This window comes from Panulirus ornatus, chromosome 15 (assembly GCF_036320965.1).
Source record: "Panulirus ornatus isolate Po-2019 chromosome 15, ASM3632096v1, whole genome shotgun sequence".
In the NCBI taxonomy this organism is placed as follows: domain Eukaryota; kingdom Metazoa; phylum Arthropoda; class Malacostraca; order Decapoda; family Palinuridae; genus Panulirus; species Panulirus ornatus.
Genome location: NC_092238.1, coordinates 11,241,311 through 11,248,808, shown reverse-complemented (window position 1 = coordinate 11,248,808; position 7,498 = coordinate 11,241,311). Strand labels below are relative to the sequence as shown.

Below are 7,498 nucleotides of genomic sequence, written 5' to 3'. Positions count from 1 at the left end.
GTGGTGGAGGGAGTGAGGGAGGGAAGGTTCTACCACTCAGGAGGGTGGGTGTGAAACACTGTGGCTACACGGCTTAAACAGCCTTAGGGGAAACAGTGAGGACAACTGACTGATGGGAAATAACAAGGACACTAACTTAGGGGAAACAGCAAGGACACTGACTGAGGGAAAACAGCTAGGGCACTAACTGATAGGAAACATCAAGGACACTAAGTGTGAGAAAACAGCAAGGACACTAGCTGAGGGGAAACAGCTAGGGCACTAACTGATAGGAAACATCAAGGTCACTAAGTGTGAGGAAACAGCAAGGACACTAGGTGAGGGGAAACAGCTAGGGCACTAATTGAGGGGAAACATCCAAGGACACTAACTGATGGAAAACAGCAAGTACAATAACATTGAGGAAAGACAAGGGCACTTGCAAGGAAGGAGGACAGCAAGTACACTAGCAATGAGGAAAGATAGCAAGGAAACTAGCAAGGTGGGAAAAAGCAAGGACACTAGCAAAGAGGGAAACAGCAAGGGCACTAGCAACGAGGGAATACAACAAGGGCACTAGCAATGAGGGAAGACAAGGACACTAGCAATGAAGTAAGACAGCAAAGGCACTAGCAATGAAGGACACAAGCAAGGATATTATCAATGAAGGAAGACAACAAGGACACTAGCAATGAGGGAAGACAACAAGAACACCAGCAATGAGGGAAGACTATTAAGGACACCAGCATTGAGGGAAGACAACAAGGACACCAGCAATGAGGGAAGACAGCAAGGACACCATAAATGAGGGAAGACAACAAGGACACTGGCAATGAGGGAAGACAACAAGAACACCAGCAATGAGGGAAGACAACAAGAACACCAGCAATGAGGGAAGACAACAAGGACACTAGCAATGAGGGAAGACAAGAACACCAGCAATGAGGGAAGACAACAAGAACACCAGCAATGAGGGAAGACAAGGACACTAGCAATGAGGGAAGACTAACAAGGACACCATAAATGAGGGAAGACAACAAGGACACTAGCAGAGAGACACCAAGGGATGCTAACCAATGCTTGGTGTCGGATGGAATAGATTAAATACTAAATAGAACATTTACATTAATGAGTGAGAGCAAGAACACTGTGACAACATAGGTAGACAATAAAGAAGACATTAACAATGAATGATAGGACAGAGCAAGGGGCCACCCACACTTTGTGGAGAGATCAAGGAGATACGAAAAGACAATTCTTGCAACTTAGAAACTGGGAGACACAAACGCTCACGGCAATACTGGTTACTAACCATCTGTGATGACAATTCACACAGATATGATGATAAAGAGGAACAAGAAAAACAACAATGAGGGAATACGTTGTGGAAAACGATTGGAAACCACGAAAATACTAACACTGAAGAGACAGAAATCACACACACACACACACACACACACACACACACAGAAAAAAAAATGAGCCTTGGAACTACAGACAGGAGGATGTTCAGAATGCATGGGTTCACCCACCAGGGAGACACTATCAATAAAAGGGGACACCAGAAAGACTAACGATGAAGGGAGACGATAACTGAACAGTTCAGGGAGGTGCTAACAGTAAGGGTGGACAGCAGCCTGACTAGGAAAGATGACAACACAGAATTGCAATGAAGGATGACAGGAAAGACTGTCAGTGAAGGGTTGACATGGAAGACAAATGAAGAAGGGAGATAAACATGCAAATACAGTCAACGCAGAAAGGCATGAGGAAGATGCAGACGAAGAAAGATTAACAGGCACACGCAAATGAAAAGAGCGACTGCGGACACTAATAAGGAAATCTCCGACGACAACAACACGGGATCACCGAGGACACATTACCAATGCAGAGGTCGTGCAGTTAACGTGTGCCACTGAGGAGAACGGAGACACATGAAGAATGCCAGCAGACAACACACACACGCATAATATATACACGACAGAGAGAGTAACAACGAAGGGAGGGTGGCGACACGCCAACAATGAGGAGGGGACAGTGAAACTGAGGAGAGGACAGCGAGACACTAACGATGACGTAAAGGCTAAGAAACACTAACAATGAGGGGAGGACAGTGAGACACTAACGATGACGTAAGGTGCAGAGAGACACTAACAATGAGGGGAGGACAGCGAGACACTAACGATGACGTAAGGTGCAGAGAGACATTAACAATGAGGGGAGGACAGTGAGACACTAACAATGACGTAAGGTGCAGAGGGGCACTAACAATGAGGGGAGGGACAGTGAGACACTAACAAAGGCACGAGCAGTGAGACACTAACAATGAGGGAAGGGACAGTAGGACACTGACAAAGAGGCACGGGCAGTGAGACACTAACAATGAGGGAAGGACAGTGAGACACTGACAAATAGGCACGGGCAGTGAGACACTAACAATGAGGGAAGGACAGTGAGACACTGACAAATAGGCACGGTCAGTGAGACGCAAACAATGAGAGTGAGAAATTCTAACATTACGCTTTGTTTCCTTCTCAGTGTTATGGAATGCTGATGTGACACCTAAAGTGAACTGAATATTTAGATTAGATTTCAAGTGATATACTTGTTTGCCGTTTTCCGTGTGGTGAGGCAGCGTTAGAAACAGACGAAGAATGGCCTCATTTCCTCACATCTACTCTATCAGGTATAATACAACGAAATCAGAGACCCCTCCCCACGGCCAAGTTCTACAGACCATCTTCATATGCCTTTGTTCAGTCCAGTGATAGCACGTCGCCCCCTGAAAACCACGACGCTCCAATTCGCTTTCTCCCATGCCTGCCTCCCACTTTCCTGAAATATTTACGCCCGACCCCTTAAAGCATCTTTCACTCCGTCTTTTCACCTCGAATTTAGTAACCCTCTTCTCCTCGTCCTTTCCATTCTGACATATATACCCATTAAGACTCTTCTCACTCATCCTCTTCATATGTCCAAACTATTTCAGCATACCCACTTCAGCTCTCTCTCAAACATACTTTTCTTGATGGCACATCTTTCTCTTTATCTACCATTTCCTACTCGATTAATCCCATCTCACATGACATATTGTCCACAAGCCCTTTATTTCCAATACAACTACCCTCTTCCTTACATTGTTATCTACGGCCCACGTCTCGCATCCACACAACACCATCGGAAATACTCCACCATCAACCATTACCCCGAAGGCTTACTGCACCATCCATGGTCCCATTCACTACCATATACAATCCCACGTATCTGAATCACTCAACTTCCTTTCGTTTCCATCCACTCAAGCTTACTTTGACCAACCTACCTCTCTCACCATTATAACCTTACTCTTATTTACATTTACTCTCAACTTTCTCCTTTCACACGCTCTCCCCAACTCAGACACCAGCTTCAGCAGATTCTCATTTGCGTCTGCTACTGCTGCTGGAGCCGTGCCATTCCCTCACATTTACCTCCCTCACCACCCCATACATTCACAGATTAAACAACCACGGAGATATCACACTCCCTGGCCACAGAACCACCTTCACCTGGAGCTATTCACCCTCTCCTCATCCTATTCACAGACACGCCTTGCTCTCTAGATAGAAACTCCCCACTGCTTTTAGTAGCTTTCATACCACACCGTATATTAATATCACCCTCCACAAAACATCTCTCAACCCTACCATTCGCAGTCTCCGGGTCCATAATTGCCACATAAATCCTTCAATTTCTCAAAGTATTTTTCATACACATTCTTCAAAGAAAACACCGAATCCACAAATCCTCTACCTCTCCTGATCCATATTCTTCCTCTCCAATTTGATGCTTTGTGCATATATGTAACATAATATATATATATATATATATATATATATATATATATATATATATATATATATATATATATATATATATATACCAGAGAAGTCATCGGGGATCTTCACCCCTGCAGCCAGGGTTGGGCCCAGGCTGTTAAATTAGATCGTTGCGACGTCGACAAAGCTGTTGGAAGCCGCTGCCCGCAGGCCCACATAGCCCCCACAGCCTGGCTGGTATGGTACACTGAAGGTATTTGTGCAGCGCACCCTTGAACTTTTCTACTGTACATCCCATGGTGTGTCTAATGGTAGACGGCAAGGTGTTGAAGAGTCTTGGTAACCCGCAAGTTCAAAGTGTTCTTTCTTTTCGCGTATATCGCACCTTTGCATTTCAGCGGTAGTATTTTACAAAATCTTCCATGTCTGCCGTGCCAGAAGGATCTTATTTCCGAATGTGGGTTGGGAACCATACATTCTAGTATATTCCAGGTATAGATCATGATATATCTCTTGTCTGCGCTCCAGAGATTTTCAGCCGTTCCTAGTAATTTAGTTCCTTTACCACATTAATATGGCCTGAGAAAGATCTCGGAACACTTTCTAATACAGCAATTTCGCCCGCCTTTTAGGACGATGCTAGAACGAACCAATCTAATCCGCGAAAGAATTGTGCCTCAAATAATATCATAATCTGTTTTTCTTCACTTGTTTTTGAAGATTCGTAGGTTCCATCCAGTCATTCTTCAGTATAAGACAACCGTTGTTTCGATATCTGCTCTCAAGGTTAGTTCTCTATATATTATTACTTGGAGAAAGAATCGTGGTGTTACCCAAGACGTAATTTCCTGACGCTCCTGCACCCCATGGTTGTGCTTCTTCCGGCGACGGAAGTCTCGCAAGAGGAATCATGCACTGGTCGTGCCATGGGAGGCATAGTTGGAGACGCCAGCAGGGTCAGGGAGATGGTCAGGAACAGGGCAAGCGTAAGGTTTCTTCAGTGTCACACACAAAAGAAAAACTACTAAATTATATCAAATAAGACATTATCTCTAGAGATACTTACAACATTGGTGAACATGCATGTCTATCCCGTCCCCCTCGCGAAATGACGGTCACGCTGATCACTGTGACACTGATCACCGTCACACTCAGCATCCTCATTGTCAAACACGAGTCAACAAAAACTACACTACAATGGCATAAAGACGACCATTTCTGAGAAAGCACAAGGCCATGCGAGATTCTACTAAATATTCATAGACACGTTACTTACGAGGAAAAAACGGGTGTGCTTGCCCAAGTACTTAACTTGCTTAAGTGTGTATGTGAGTGTGTGCGCGTATGTGTGACGACTGTCGGTTTGGCTTCATTTTGGCAAATTATTCTTCCCAGATATATATCTTCAGTATCTTACGATGTACTTTGACAAACGTTTCGTAATAGTCTTCCCAAACTTCAGTCCAACTTATCGTGCGTTTGTAACACTTCTATTTTCCCCTTAGGCGTAAACGGAAGGTTTATGAGTCGGCCTCTTCGTTAGGGATGCTGTTAGCAGGCCCAAAACTGGTAACCATCCAACAAGTTTCACGGTCAATACAAAATGGACCGACCATCCAGCTCTGGGCCGGGTCATGTAATCCTGTGAGGGATCCTCTAGTGAGCCTTCATAGCGCAGCCTTTAAGGGTTGCAGGGGATCCTAGAGCAGTTCCAGAACCCTTTCAAGAAAGGGGTCTGAAGGCAATCATGTGTATATTGAGGCAGCGCATTCACTGCTTAAAATATGAGACCGAGACGTCATCAACCGTTTGACTCTTTCAACAGACCCCCAGCTTAAAGCCACTTCTGTTGTACGTAAACTAGATGTTTCAACAACGACAACCACGGAAATAAATAAGCGTCCCCGAATTCTCTCTGCTAAGCCCTGTGACGAGGTATTCTACATCATTGCATCTATGAATCCAATAAAGGCTGATAACCAGTACTTCATCCCGACACTACATATTCGTTAAGCTTAAAAAAAAAAAAAAAAACATTATTCAAAATAGTCACACGAAAATTCATGAAAATCATCTGAAAAGTACAATTAACTACATCAGTCCTTAACCATTTAAGCCCACAAAACGACGACAAGGAACTTCACAAGAATGTTTACTGCTAGCACCACGGAGGGAAGACACACCAGCGTCGGGCCTGGAAGTGGCCTCCAGCTGGTCCAGGAGAATTTCTAGAGCTTCCGCTGGGATTACTCTAATGGATGGTGGCTGACACGGCAATGCCAGCGGTATGGCAGATCCAGCGAAGAATAAGGTTCCCAGGCGGTACAGGCTACACGAACAGGAACAAGTTAATGCCTCCAAGAAATATATAACAAAAAAGGCACATTCGTACCAAGCGATTTGGAGGAATGGCAAAGGTAGGAGGAGGTTGAGGCAGTAATGACGCCGTGTTGGGGCAAACAACATACTGGACACAAAGATTAATGCAGTCTCAATTACGACATGAACGTCTGTTGTTCTCATCTGTACTGTACATTATCACCTGCAGTCCACAAGATGTATTCTTTCATATGAGAACAGATCCTATTAGGGAGATTCTATTTAAGGGAAACACAACATGCGGGATAGTGAAATGAGTGCACAGTCTAAAGTGAATTAGAGCGATGTAGTATATAAGGGGCGACGTGCTGGCAATGGAGTGAACCATGCATACAAAGTAGCCATAGGAAACCATGTGATGGTCTGTGGGGATACTGGGCTCTGGTTTCGATACACTGCTAACTTGGGAAACGGCCAACATGGAATATATATATATATATATATATATATATATATATATATATATATATATATATATATATATATATATATGTATATATATATATATATATATATATATATATATATATATATATATATATATATATACATATATATTGTTGTTAACCAACAGGAGAATTTAAACAAGTAAAATCGTAAGCACTTGAATGTAATATCGGAACTCTGTTTTTCATTTTTCCTCGCGAATATCAGTAAATACTCAAATCACGTGCATCATTGTGATCATATATATATATATATATATATATATATATATATATATATATATATATATATATATATATATATATATATATATAATATGGCAATAGTGGTATCAGAAATAACAGGCTAAGTCAAGGAAATTGAGTTTAATTTTCACATCGCAAGAGATTTCTGGAAATATTTATTCGAACACGGGGGAACTGACTACCACACGCCACAACGATTATTATCAGAAATAGAGAAATCTTCCTCCTCTCCGTGGGTGAAGTTCTGAGGTGGAGGCGAACGAGAGCCGCTGGCTCGTGTAGCTCCAGTTGCAGTAGCTTCCACAAACAGGCCACGTTTTCATCGGTATTTCCTGTGGACCAGCCTAGCGCGCGACACACACACACACACACACACACACACACACACACACACACACACACCCCAATGTTTTTGCCATTTTTCTTGCGTGTGTTCTTGTAACATTTAAATTGTACAACGAAAAAAAAAAAAGTCAGGTGGACATAGCCTCCTGCTAGTCTCGGAAGCTGGCCCTGCTCCCTGGAGCTACCAACACTCACCTCCAACACGAAACAACAAAATGCCCTCCTGAAAATCGATCTTTGACACTACAGAGGAGCAGCTACTCTGACGTCTGCGAAATAACAGGC

The 7,498-nt window shown here is 43.3% G+C and overlaps 1 protein-coding gene across 22 annotated transcripts in view; it reads right to left on the bottom strand.

Annotated features, from left to right (window-relative positions):
• The window catches only part of LOC139753727 (uncharacterized), a 1,039,260-nt gene that overhangs the window by 637,529 nt on the left and 394,233 nt on the right, over positions 1-7,498 (bottom strand). The window lies entirely within an intron of this gene.